This window comes from Phocoena phocoena, chromosome 2 (assembly GCF_963924675.1).
Source record: "Phocoena phocoena chromosome 2, mPhoPho1.1, whole genome shotgun sequence".
Taxonomy (NCBI): domain Eukaryota; kingdom Metazoa; phylum Chordata; class Mammalia; order Artiodactyla; family Phocoenidae; genus Phocoena; species Phocoena phocoena.
This window is the reverse complement of record NC_089220.1, coordinates 152,152,657-152,165,333: the sequence shown is the minus strand read 5'-3', so window position 1 is coordinate 152,165,333 and position 12,677 is coordinate 152,152,657.

Below are 12,677 nucleotides of genomic sequence, written 5' to 3'. Positions count from 1 at the left end.
ACAGCATTCCACAAGGCCAGAGATAACAGCTGTCCATGTTATTGATGTTCCCTCCTTCCCCCCCATCTCCCTTCCTTCTTCCCTCCCTCCCTTCCTTCCACCTAGCCATCAATCCATCCATCCATCACGTCTGTGTGTCTATGTATCTATCTGTCGTCCATCTATCTATGTCTATCATTTATCTGTCTATGCCTTATTTAGTAGAAATGTATTACATGTCCAATACATGGTTCTGAGCTGGGTGTTGGGAGGGGGAAGCAAATATCTTAGCTCCCCTCCAGGACCTAAGTGATATCATCTCTTTTCTGGGGTTCTCTTTTAGGATGGGGGAAACTTTCCCTAAATCTCCCTAACAGACATCCCTCATCTTTCCACAGCTCCCCCAGCCCTGCCCCACCGCCCACTCAGCAGACATTGGGCAGATGTGGACTAATGTTCATTCCTGAACCAATTGCTGGCAATGAAGTGATGGAGATTTGCTTAGACTAATCACTGGGGTGAAATGGGTGTTGGGGGTCCACAAAGGGACCGCCAGGGAACACAGTAAAGACCACCTACTGTGGCCTAGGACATGTGCGCCGTGGCATCAGGAAATACGGTGGAAAGGAAGGAGGGCAGGGAGATTTATTCTGGAGGCGGAGGGGACCTTCAGAGGGATTTTAGGGAATAACAGGAACTGGGAGACAGACAAACAGATGCAGAGGCTGGAGGCACGAGATGCGAGGCCCGTTAAAGTTTCTTTGAGGAGTGGGGGAGAGGTAAGGAGAGGTGGCAGTGAGGGACAACAGTGAGGAAGGTTGTGCCCTCCAGCTCAGACGTAAAAGCAACTGGACTGACAGAATGACTGCATTAAGTCTGGATGGTGGTCTCATGAATTTAAGCCTGAGTTCCTGGGAAAACGGCAGTCTCTCTCTCTCTCTCTCTCTCTCTCTCTCTCTCTCACACACACACACACACACACACACACACACACACACACACACACAGTAAAGGGATCAAGAGATGGAGCTGGCTGACCACCCCCTTCACTCAGCTTAGGACCCTGGTTCCACCTGTAGCATTCCCTCAAGACCAGGCTGAAACGTCAGCAAGACCCTGTGCAGGTTTGGGGATAAGGTGTGCAAAATGCAACCTCCTTGTAGACTTTGCCCCAGCTCTGCTGGCCAAGAAGATGCATCCTCATCTAAGGCTTGGACCAGCCTCCCTGGGCACCTGCTGTGCACGTAATACAGGAGGGAGGAGAAGGACCTTTCTGCCATGAGGGCCGAGGCGTGTCTGTGTCCCTCTTGGAGCCAGATGTCATGTCTTTGCTCTCTTGTCCTCCTTTGGGACAACCTAACCTGACTCAGTTCTGGCCCTGCAGGACACTGGACTTGTAGGAGGACCGGCCGCTGGGCAGAGCAGAGGCCACATTTTCTCTGACATGGCCTCAGGCCAACATTTAAGGAGCGGGGAGACAGGAGGGGCAGCAGAAAGAGTTCCCATCTGAGCTGAGGGAAAGAAAACACTATTTTCCAAAAAGCATATTCTCAGGAAATCAAGCATTCAAAGGAAGACGGAACCTTAAAGTCCAACACACTTCACCTGGAACAGGTCAGGTACGCGGCCTAAGTGAGCCCGGAGACCTGTCAGGGCCTGTCAGCATTTTACTCCCCCAGATAGAAGAGGGCCTTTTGATTTAGACCAGAGAGAAGAAATCCGGGCAACTGGGACTTCCCTGGTGGTCCAGTGGCTAAGAATCTGCCTTGCAATGCAGGGGATGCGGGTTCGATCCCTGGTCAGAGAACTAAGATCCCACATGCCGCAGGGGCAACTAAGCCCACGTGCCACAACTACTGAGCCCTCGAGCCACAACTAAGAGCCCATGTGCTGCAAGCTACAGAGCCCACATGCTCTAGAGCCTGCACATCACAACTAGAGAGAAGCCTGTGCACTGCAATGAAGCAAGACCTGACACAGCCAAAAATAAAAATCAATAAACATTAAAAAAGAAAGAAAGAAAGAAAGAAATCCAGGCAACTGAATTCACATCTCCCAGGTCTGTTCCTGCTTCTCAAACAGCACACCAGTCAAGGAAAATCTCAGGGTTGGGTACACCCGCCTGAACTTAGGGAAGGTGCCAGCCATGGCTCACCATCTGAATGTAGACTGGCAGGCCAGCATGTCCTTGTCCCACAGGCTCAGAGTTAAGCTACGTGCTGAATTATGTTTGCATCTCAAGGACATTTACCCCAAAGCTTGGTTAAAGACCCCATCTCCAAATGCAGTCATGTTGGGAGTTATAGATTCAACATGAACTGGGGGTAAGGAGGATATAGTTCTGTCCCTAACATATCAATATTTGGTTTACTTCCTCTGTACTGTAAGATTCTAAAGATCTGAGACCATTTTTTTAAAATTAATTTTTATTGGAGTATAGCTGTTTTGGGGACCATGTTATATTCACCTTCCCCAGTATCTGGCACAGAGATAATCCACACATACTGGCTGAATGAATGGATGAAGGCAGGGCTACAGGGCTGCCACGTACAGCTGCCCAGGCTGTGTACTTCACAACTCCACCCAGACTACGGTGTGAATAGAGCCTCCTGGAGTTATGTAGAACTATGTCCAGTTGGATGACCATGCTCCTTCTTCTAATGAGGAGAATTTGGGATGTGCTTTTTTCTTAATTTCCCCAAAGTTGCTATGCTATGCTCCCATAGCTGTGTAAACTCTATGTACCTCAAGTGTAAGTATTATTATATCAATTAGGCTGTGAATAACAGAAAGCTGACCTCCTGTCTTACACAAAGGAGGATTCATTTTTTTTACATAATAAGTCTGGGGGTAGCTAGGTACTGCCTGTGGTTTAGAGCAGCGGTTGACAAACTTTTTCTGTAAAGAACCAGATAGTAAACATTTTCAGTTTTTTGGAATGTATGTTGCAACTACTCTACTTTGTCATTACAGGGCAAAGTCAACCACAGATGAATTGCGTGGGTGTGTTCCAATAAAACTGTATTTACAAAAATAGGTGGTGGGCCAGAATTGGCTCATGGGCCACAGTTTGCCAACCCCTGGTTCCACGGAAGATTGAACAGAGAGAATGCCAGGGAGGAACGGTCGGGAAATGGTTAAGATGGTCCTGTGCTGCAGAAGGCTCCTAAGCTCGCAGACCACACCAGCTTGTCTCCACAGTTGCCACAAGTTCAGCTGCCCTTTGGGGTTTCTGACCTTTGAACCAACAGTGATCAGGGTGTCCTGGCAGAGTGACCCAGCCTCACGACCCGTCCACAGTGCCTGGAGGGTGAAAGAGGCCACAGCACCCTATCCTCAAGCCAGAGTCAGTGAAAACCAGAGATAAATCAGGGCAACTTCCACTTCAGCAATCAGCCCCGCCATGCTGGTGGTCGGCGACAGACTGTCACCCAGAGGGACACAGAGTAGACCCTCCGGGCCCTCTGTGACTCCCCCGAAGCCTGGTCCTCTCTCCCCTGCAGAGGGAGATGTCCTCCTTCCCCCCCACACACCATACCTCCCACGGCGGCGCATGGGCCTGGGCCCCTTAGTGGAGGCTCTAACCACCCACCCGCCCGGCCACGCGGGACTGGCCACTTCTAGACGGCGTCTGTCCCCTCTTTGCACAACTCAGGCTTTGCTCTGAAATGACGGTGAAGCTCTTACTCACTGGCCTTCATTCTCTCCTTGGGATCGAAGCCAATGAGTCTGCTTTTCCTCCCGCCTGGCAGTCAGTCCTGCAAAGAATAACGATGGAGGTTATTCTTCTCATCTCGGGCTGTCACAACGCAACACAACAGCACAGGCCAGGGGCTGAAACAATACACATTCGTTTCTCACTGTCCTGGGCGCTGCCAGGCCCAGGTGAGAGCCTGCTTCCCAGCTTGCAGACAACGATCTTCTCCACGTGTCCTCACAGGGTGGAGGGAGGGAACTCTGGTCTCTCCCTTCTTGTAAGAAAACGAATCCCATGACCCTCATGACTTCATCTACCCCTAATCACCTTCCAAGGCCCCGCCTCCACGTACCATCACAGTGTGTGTTAGGGCATCAACACAGGAATCTGGGGGGACATAAGCTACCAGCCTGTGACATTATTATTAAGCTCCCATTTCTTAAGCCTCTACTGTATATCACAGGAGCTGTATTGGGGACATACTCCTTTCTTCTCTGTTTTTCAGATGAGAGAAGGTTCTGAGAGGTTAAACCATTTATTCAAGATTGTCTGCATGTCACAGAGAACAGATGAGCCAGTCCACTCTGTGTAAACAAACGAGGATGGCCTAATCTTGTTCCTTCTCTGGAAATGTATTTTTTTGCCTTCATAAGAGCTCCAGGCCGCACTGTGACTGTTGTGGGCCCGAGTCACGCATGTCGTGTGTTCATGGTCTCCTGCCCCATTAAAACACACACACACACACACACACACACAAATTATATTTCATGATTGTGTTTGTAGGATTATTACATATTGCAGGCTGGATTATTATATATTCATCATTATTATATTCATTTTCTTCCTTCTTTATTTTGGAAGAACTTCAAGTTGAAATGTTTTCACGGACTCTTAGAAGCACCATGGACCAAGCACTGCAGCACCCCTGCCTGGAAAAGTCAGCCTGATAACGAGCAGGCCAGGGATTTAGCCACTGGGCTGCTGAGGGGCTGCTCTGGGGGAAGTGGCACCTGGGCTCTGTAACTACTGAAGCCTGAGCCAGGAGAGATCCCCGACTTAAGCTTTTTAACCTCAGCAGGAACCTCCCTTAAGCTTGGGGTCCTCCGTGTGTCTGCAGCTCTCATGGATGAGCTAAGGATTCACCCCAAAATTCTGGCCAACCACTTGAGGAGTCGCCATACACATAGACCCCTTAGCCTCACCGGCTGATGACCTGTGGGGTGAAAGGTGCCATGGGGGAAAGCCTGGCATTCTGGTGTTTGGCCACAAGGGGGCACCGATGGTCCGGCCTGCTGCCTGGCACCCAGGCCTGGCCCTACCTGCCTGGATCTCAGCCCTGTCAGCCTGGCTGCCCCGTTTCTGGCCCAGGTTTGCTGAGCTGTGTGGCCCTGGGGCAGGAGTGTCACCTCCCTGGCCTCAGGCTCCTTACTGAGACACTCAAGGTGGACTGTAAAGATCTCTGAGGTCACTTCTGCTCTCAAAATTTAATTCTGCAGGAAATACAGCTGGGCCAAAGCACAGCTGTGGGCCCCAAGGCCGGTTTCGCTTCTGCTCTGCAGTTACCCTGGCTGGGCGACCTGGGCTAAGTCACTTTCCCTCTCTGGTTCGCACTTGCTTGCTGTAAGAAAGAGGCCTTTCAGTGGGCCACCAGCCTGTCTGGAGTGTCCCCGGTGACCTTGACTTCTCCTGCTGAGAAAGGGCTGGGGGCTGGGCCATTGCAGAGCAAGGGGGCTGGACGCAGGCTGCTGGGGGCAACCCCACACCTGGAAATCAGAACCTTCTGTCTTCCGCCTCCAAGGCCCAGAGGAACTCCTGGTTCTGGGGCTGCAAAACCAACCCCAGATCCTCCAACAAGAGCTTTCACTGGCTCTGCCTGGATCCCACTGGGATGAGGGATATTAAATGGTTGCTTTTCGTGGTAAGTGTCTCCACGGGGCTGTGAATTCCCTGGGATTTGAATACCCGGTGTCTCCAGTGCCCGGCCCAGTGGCTGGCAGCAGGCCCCACAATGAGCAGACGTGCTGCACAAGAGTCAGCTGGGTGCCGGTTAAAAATACAGAGTTCCAGGCCTGTTCCTATGATGGATTTTGTAGGTCTGAGTGGGCGCCCGAAAATCAGCATTCTTTCAACAGGCTGCTGGGTAAAAGGACCCCACAGAAATGTTGAAAGAACGAATAACTTTCATTAGTGGGTGGGGTTTTTTCCCCCCTATCCTTTTTTTTTTTGGTTTTTTTGTTTTAAATCGTATCTCAGCACCTTGGAATTCGGGGAAGAGGGATGTAAAAATAGCCATTTTTCAGAGTCAGGCTTTCCCATCTCATGTTTAGTCTGGGACCGCGTCCTCAGCCTCTCCGGGGCTGCGGTCACTGTGGAACGCTGGTGGCAGTGCACGCCGGGCGCCCCTGAAACCCCTGGCGCTCAGCCCCCCGCGCCTGCCCAGGGCAGCTGGGCCACCACCAGCCGCCTCCTGGGGCTGGCCGAGGGCACGCCTGAAGCGTCTCTCGTCCTGGTGGGCCTCGATTGGCCCCGCACAGGAGAAACAGTTGAGCGGATAAATGATGTCTGCACCAGAGAACAATCTAACTCACAGATGCAAAGTACCCGCACCTGAGGGTACTACCTCCCCACCTCCTAAACCCCAACCCCGGCCAAGTGGGACGACGCCACCGCCCCTCCTCCTGCCCTTGGGGAGGCAGCCCCCGCCCCCTGCAGGGGTGCCGGTCCTCCGCAGGGCCCCTCCGGGCTGCCTCCCCCTGTCAGGGCCCCGACACCCACACAGCCTGCACACTCTCCCCGCTCCGTAAGCCAGGCTCCAAAACCAGTCATAACAAGCTCACCAAAGAGGAAAGGGGGGGGAGTTTAAAAAAAAAGGTATCTTGGCCTCAAAACCCAGAACCCGATTCACTTCCAAACCACATAAAACAGCCAAGTGACAAGGCTCCCGCGTCTGGCCTGAGGGCTTTGCCTCGGGGGGGGGTTCCCCCCCCCCCCGCCCCGCCTCGGAAATGGGCGTCTGGAAGAAGCGGGTTGTGGTCAGACCTGCTCTCTCATCGCGCCCCCTCCTCGGCCCCCCAGCGACCCCCATCCTCTTGGGGAGCAGAGAGGAGAGTCTGGCTGGTGGGTTTCCTGTTAACTCTTCCAAGCGTTCCTGCCCCAGGCCTGTGCAGTTCAGCCCCTTCGTCCCTCCCTGGGAGGGGGCACAGCCCCAAGCCCCCGGCCCCTCACCTCCCTTCTCTACTCACCTCTTCCCGGAGGCAGCAGCCAGCCCTGCGTGGGGCCTCGGGGCCTCTGAGTCCGGGCGTGGGGCGCGCAGGGGAAGCGCGAGCGGTCACTCGGAAGACCGCTCCGGGGGTTCAGCCTGCTGTTGCTGTTGCTGCTGTGCTCCGTGAGGCTCCAGGGGCCAGGTCCTTCCGCCCCGCAGGCCCCTCTTCTCAGCACCGCGCTGCTAACGGCGGGAGCCCGGCCACCGGGCGGGCATTACCGACAACGCCAGGCGCTCACTCACGCACGCACGCACGCACGCACGCACGCATGCGCCCACGCGCCGCGCATGCGTCGTCTCAGCATTCAGTGAGCCCTGAGCACCCACTCTGCTCTCTGTAGACCCGCAGGCGGGCGGTTCCAGACGTTGGGCTGAAGAGACCCAGGCTCTGAGTTACAGCTCGGCCAGGCTGCAGAACCACAGGGAGCCGGGGCTTGAGCCTGGGCTGGCGGGCCAGCGGCTGCAGCTGGGACCCAATACCTGGCATGGAGAGCTCGGCCGCCTCGGGTCAGGTGTCTTTCCTGCTTGGAAGAGGAGATGAGGGTGCCTCCCTCGACCCGTGGAGCAGTGCAGGCCTGTGTGGTTGATGTGGCCGGCTGGGGTCCTGCCTCCACCACCGCCTCCTCTGATCCTGCACTTCCCCCCCAACCCCAAGCCCTGTCTGGGAGATGCCCTCCAGGACACGACAGCCCACATTTTTTTTTTGTCTGCGTTGGGTCTTCGTTGCTGTGCTCGAGATTTGTCTAGTTGCGGCGAGCAGAGGCTACTCTTCGTTGCGATGCACGGGCTTCTCATTGTGGTGGCTTCCCTTGTTGCAGGGCACGGGCTCTAGGCGCGTGGGCTTCAGTAGTTGTGGCTCGCGGGCTCTAGAGCGCAGACTCAGTAGTTGTGGCACACGGGCTTAGTTGCTCCGCGGCATGTGGGATCTTCCCGGACCACGGATTGAACCCGTGTTCCCTGCATTGGTAGGCGGATTCTTAACCACTGCGCCACCAGGGAAGCCAGACAGCCCCCAATTTTTTGTGCCTCTGAACTAGACGCTCTGTGAAGCTCAGGCTGGCGTGTCCCTCCTCCCGGCCAGGCTGGGTGATGAGAGGTGGGGACAGCCTCCCAACTGCGCTTTGCCCCTTTTTCAGCAGTGCGATGCTGCACGGTATTTAACCTTCTGAGGTTCAGTTTCCTCACTAGGAACATGGGGAGCCTCGTAGTTCCTACATCCAAGAATCCCAAAAGACTCCTTATTATTCAATCTTCCCAGGATGGTTTCAAAGCAAAATGCTGGAGAAACAGTCCTCATAAAGGCTCATTTTATGGAAGTCTTCTAATGTGTCAGGTGCAGTCCAAGTGTTCACACGAATTATCCCATGACATCCTTAGACTACGTCTGTGGGGTAGATATCACCATGATCCCTAGTTTGCTAAAGAAGAGCGGATGCCCAGAGGACTTAGGGAACGTGCACAAGGTCACACACCTACTGGTGGTGGAGGTGAGACTCCAGCCTGGGCGTTGTAGCCCAGAACCCCTGCTCTTTGTTTTCCAACTTTATTATGGTATAGTGGACATGACATAGTGGAAGTTTGAAATGTACAACCTGGGAACCCACACTTGTAATCACCACCCTGTCCCACCTTCCAGTGTGGAAGCATCAGCCAGAGCCTCCCCTGCTTTTAGAGCTCCTAGCATCTCCTTTCAGAGCTGGAGGAGCCCTACCCTCCAGCTTTTGGATGAAGAGGTGATGTGTGCAAAGTGACTAACCAGTGGTGGGGCAGGGAGCTTGCTCTGAAGCACACAACGCTTGCCGCTTTCAGAAAATTTCCTCTGGCTTGAGTCTGTCCAGAGATCTCAAGGCTCCTTTAGGACTTGGAGTCACTGCGTTCCACTGGGCCTTCTACTCACTATGTGTGTCCGAGAGGTGCCCTGCTGCCCCAGCCCGAGGGATGAGTTGGCAGAATCTTCTGGCTCTGGTCTTGCTAAGCTCCGCCCACACCTGCTAAGAACACTTGGTCCTCAGGGCAAGGCCCACTCTCCTTGGAGTGCTATTCAAGGCCCTGCCCACCTGCCACCTGCTCCATCCCGTGTGGAGAAGTCAGCTCTAGGGTCTCCCTGGACGCCCCTCCCCAGTGGCACCTGTACCCTTCCTCACACTCATGGCTCACACATCCGTCTGACCCGTAAACTCCTTCACGTCTCTGTCTCCACTTAAGCATCCCATGCTCTCACGGAAAATTGTGGATGCTGGATGGCGACAGCCATCCCTAAGATAAGAGGGTCAGAACTCAGGATGGAGAGGGGTTTTCCATCCACCCCCAAGAAAATCAACACAAGAAGCGGAACCAGAACCCAGATCCGAGGTGTCCTGTGTGGAGTTGTTTACGGAGGGACATGGCCTCCCCGCCCAACTCTACCCCAGGCACTGAGAAGGAGCCCATTGGGGGTGGGGTCATCACACACAAGCTGCGGACTGGCAGAGCACCCCCCCCAAACGTATATGACTGTGCTTCCAACAGGTGAGCATCTCCTACCACGAAAACCTACTCCCCGGATTCCTCCTTCCCCAGACTCCTGTACCCAGAGTGAGAGAATGCATAAAAATGAAACAACAAAATGAAACGTGTTGCCCCAACCCCCAAACACCCTTTGTTAGAGTGGTCCAGAAGATTAAATGGCTGGTGGAGACCACAGGATTTTAAACTCAGGCTCCTGTGGACAGATGGGCACCTGGCCTTGAGGGGAGAGCCCAGAGGAGAGGCCGGGAGGGCAAGCAGATGGAAATCTGGCAAGAGCAGGAGGCTGCTGTGAGCGGCGGTTAGGTGAGGAAAACTGAGCTGGTGTGAGCAGAAACCATGGGAAGGAGAAGGCTTTTCCAAGAAATTACAGTGGTATCGCCTTCCAAGTGGCTGGGGACCTCTGCAGACATGATCTCATTGCCCCTCCCCCCAGGGCCTCTGGGGGAACCCGGGGTCAGGGGTCTCTGCCCCGGCCTGAGTTCAAAGAAGACTCCACCTGCCGACTCTCCCAAAGAGGCCTGAACCCGTCGTTCCCTCACTGACAGTGGAGGGACCAGAAAACTCCCCTCACAGCTGATTCGACAGAAGTCTCCTCAAGCTTCAAGGGCCCTTAAAAGCACTTGAAATCTCTCAGGACAAAAATGACTGTAACAAAAACAGTTATTCAAGGAGAACTGTTTCATTCTGTACCAAGGGAGTTGATTGTCTATTTGCTTTGGTAAGAGTGGCCAGCCACTCTGCTCAGGGTTCTCTAGAGGAACAGAATCAATCGGATATATAGACATACAGAGGAGATTTGTGATAGAAATTGGCTCATGTGATAATGGAGGCTGAGAAGCCCCACCGTCTGCCATCTACCAGCTGGAGGCCCAAGCGAGCTGGGGGTGGGGGGTGATTCAGTCCAAGTTCGAAGGCCCAAGAACCAGGAATAATGGTCGATGTCCAAGGGATGGATGTCTCAGCTCAGAGCGCGCAAACTGCCCCCTTCCTCCATCTTTTTGTTCTATTTGGGCCCTTGATGGACTGGATGGTGCCCACCTGTGTGGGCGAAAGTGGTTTTTCCTCAATCCACCAATTCAAATGCTAATCTCTTCCAGAAATACCCTCATAGCCACACCTGGAAATCATGTTTACCGGGCATCGCTTAGCTCAGCAATCACACCAGTGGTGTGGATGGAGATGCTTGTGTGCCTGGGTAGAGAGCATTTGGGGCATCAGCTAAATGATGTTTCTGAGCCTCTTCTATGCCATTAGCACTTTGCTAGACACTGGAGGATACATGAGCCAGAGCGAGACCTTATCAGCAGGTGGCCGTGTGGCAGTGGGAGCAGAGTCAGCTCAGAAGAAGAGAAGTTTGGTGGCCCTGGGCACTCTGGGAAGGCTTTGTGATGTGCCATCATTATGAGCCAGCCCTTATCTGTCAGGTACCAGCTGTGTGCCAGCTCTGTGCTAAGTGATCTCTAGACACCATTCCATAATATAATCTCCATAACAACCCTGGGGGCTGTATAGCTGCAATTCCCATTCACAGCCCTTAGAGCAGTGCCAGGAGCTGTCCATTGATGTTCTTTAGTGAATGGTTGACAATAATGCCAATAATGCCATTGCAAAGTAAGGAGACTGAAGCCACTGAAGAAAAGTAATTTGTCACTAGTTGCCAAGAATGAGAACAAGGGAATGGGCTTCCCTGGTGGCGCAGTGTTTAAGAATCCGCCTGCCAATGCAGGTGACATGGGTTCGAGCCCTGGTCCGGGAAGATTCCACATGCTGCAGAGCAACTAAGCCCGCGAGCCACAGCTACTGAGCCTGCAAGCCACAACTACTGAGCCTGCATGCCACAACTACTGAAGCCTGTGTGCCTAGAGCCCATGCTCCGCAACAAGGGAAGCCACCACAATGAGAAGCTTGCGCACCGCAACGAAGAGTAGCCCCCGCTTGCCACAACTAGAGAAAGCCCGCAAGCAGCAAGGAAGACCCAACGCAGCCAAAAATAAATAAAAATAAAGAAATTAAAAAAAAAAAAAAGAACAAGGGAAGAAGACCCAGACCCCCAGGGTCCCGGCAGTTAGAGCCCAAGCCTCAGAGCCGGACAGCCCCGCCTGGACCAGGCTCTGCCTGTGAGTGGCTGACCCTGGGGAGAACATGGACTCTGAAGGCATTGACTGGAATATGGAAATAACAATATTTCTTTCAGAGGGCGGTTGGGAGGATTAAATAATATAACGAATAAACGTGCTCAGCACAGGACTGGCCTAGAGTAATTGTTCAATAAACTACTGTTATTTCATGAGCTTCACTCGAGCCCTGGGTGTATGACAGCCTCTTAGAGTCAGGCTTCACCTCCTGAGATTGTGTTTTATCAGCCCTCCTTTGATGCGACGTCTTCCTGAAACTTCGGGCTAATCATCCGAATCTTCCCACGTCAACACAGAATGACTCATACAGGAACCTAACTAAGGCTTTTTAGTGTAGACATTCTCGTTTTTGAGAGAAAACAGCCCTGTTTATTTTTGCTGCCAACATGATTGAAGTTAGAACTTGCTGACCGTGGTCATTGAAAGACACTAGAATAAATGACCAAAGGCTTTTTGGAACTCTCTTTACCTAAATACTTTGAAGAATAAGGATATTAGAGCTAACAGATAAAAGAAAGGAAGGAAGGAAGCAAGGAAGCAAGGAAAGGAGGAAGGAAGGAAGGAAAAAAGGAAAAAAGAAAGATAGAAGGAAATAGCTAAAATACCACAACCAAGAAGAATGAAAACCAATTGCTAATCAGGCTCCTATCTGAGTGTCAGTTGTGAAAAATATTTGTTGACTTAACGAAGATCCCATATCTTGCGTGGGGTTGTTATAAGAAGGTATTGATTGCATCTGAGCCGTGGCTATGAAATCTGCAAGCTGTGACACCTCAGCCATTTATCCTCTACGGATGAAGGGAAAGCAGAACTCATATCCAAGGCAACCAGGGTGTCTGCGGGGCAGAGGTAGTCACATTGGGGACGGTTGGGGGAAAGGGAAGAAATCAATTTCTCCATCTCTGTGGTCACAGGGCTGTGGTCTGAGGCAGATGTAAGAACACGACGTCCTCCAGGGCAGCAGCATCCGGTTCCCTTTGCTGCCAACCTAAAGAAACTCGAGGAGCCCCAGCAGCTGGGGCCAGGGCGGTGCCGGAGCCAGCCGTGGTGTGCAGATGAAACGCAGGTTGGGTGGGGTGTAGACCCTACAGAGAGA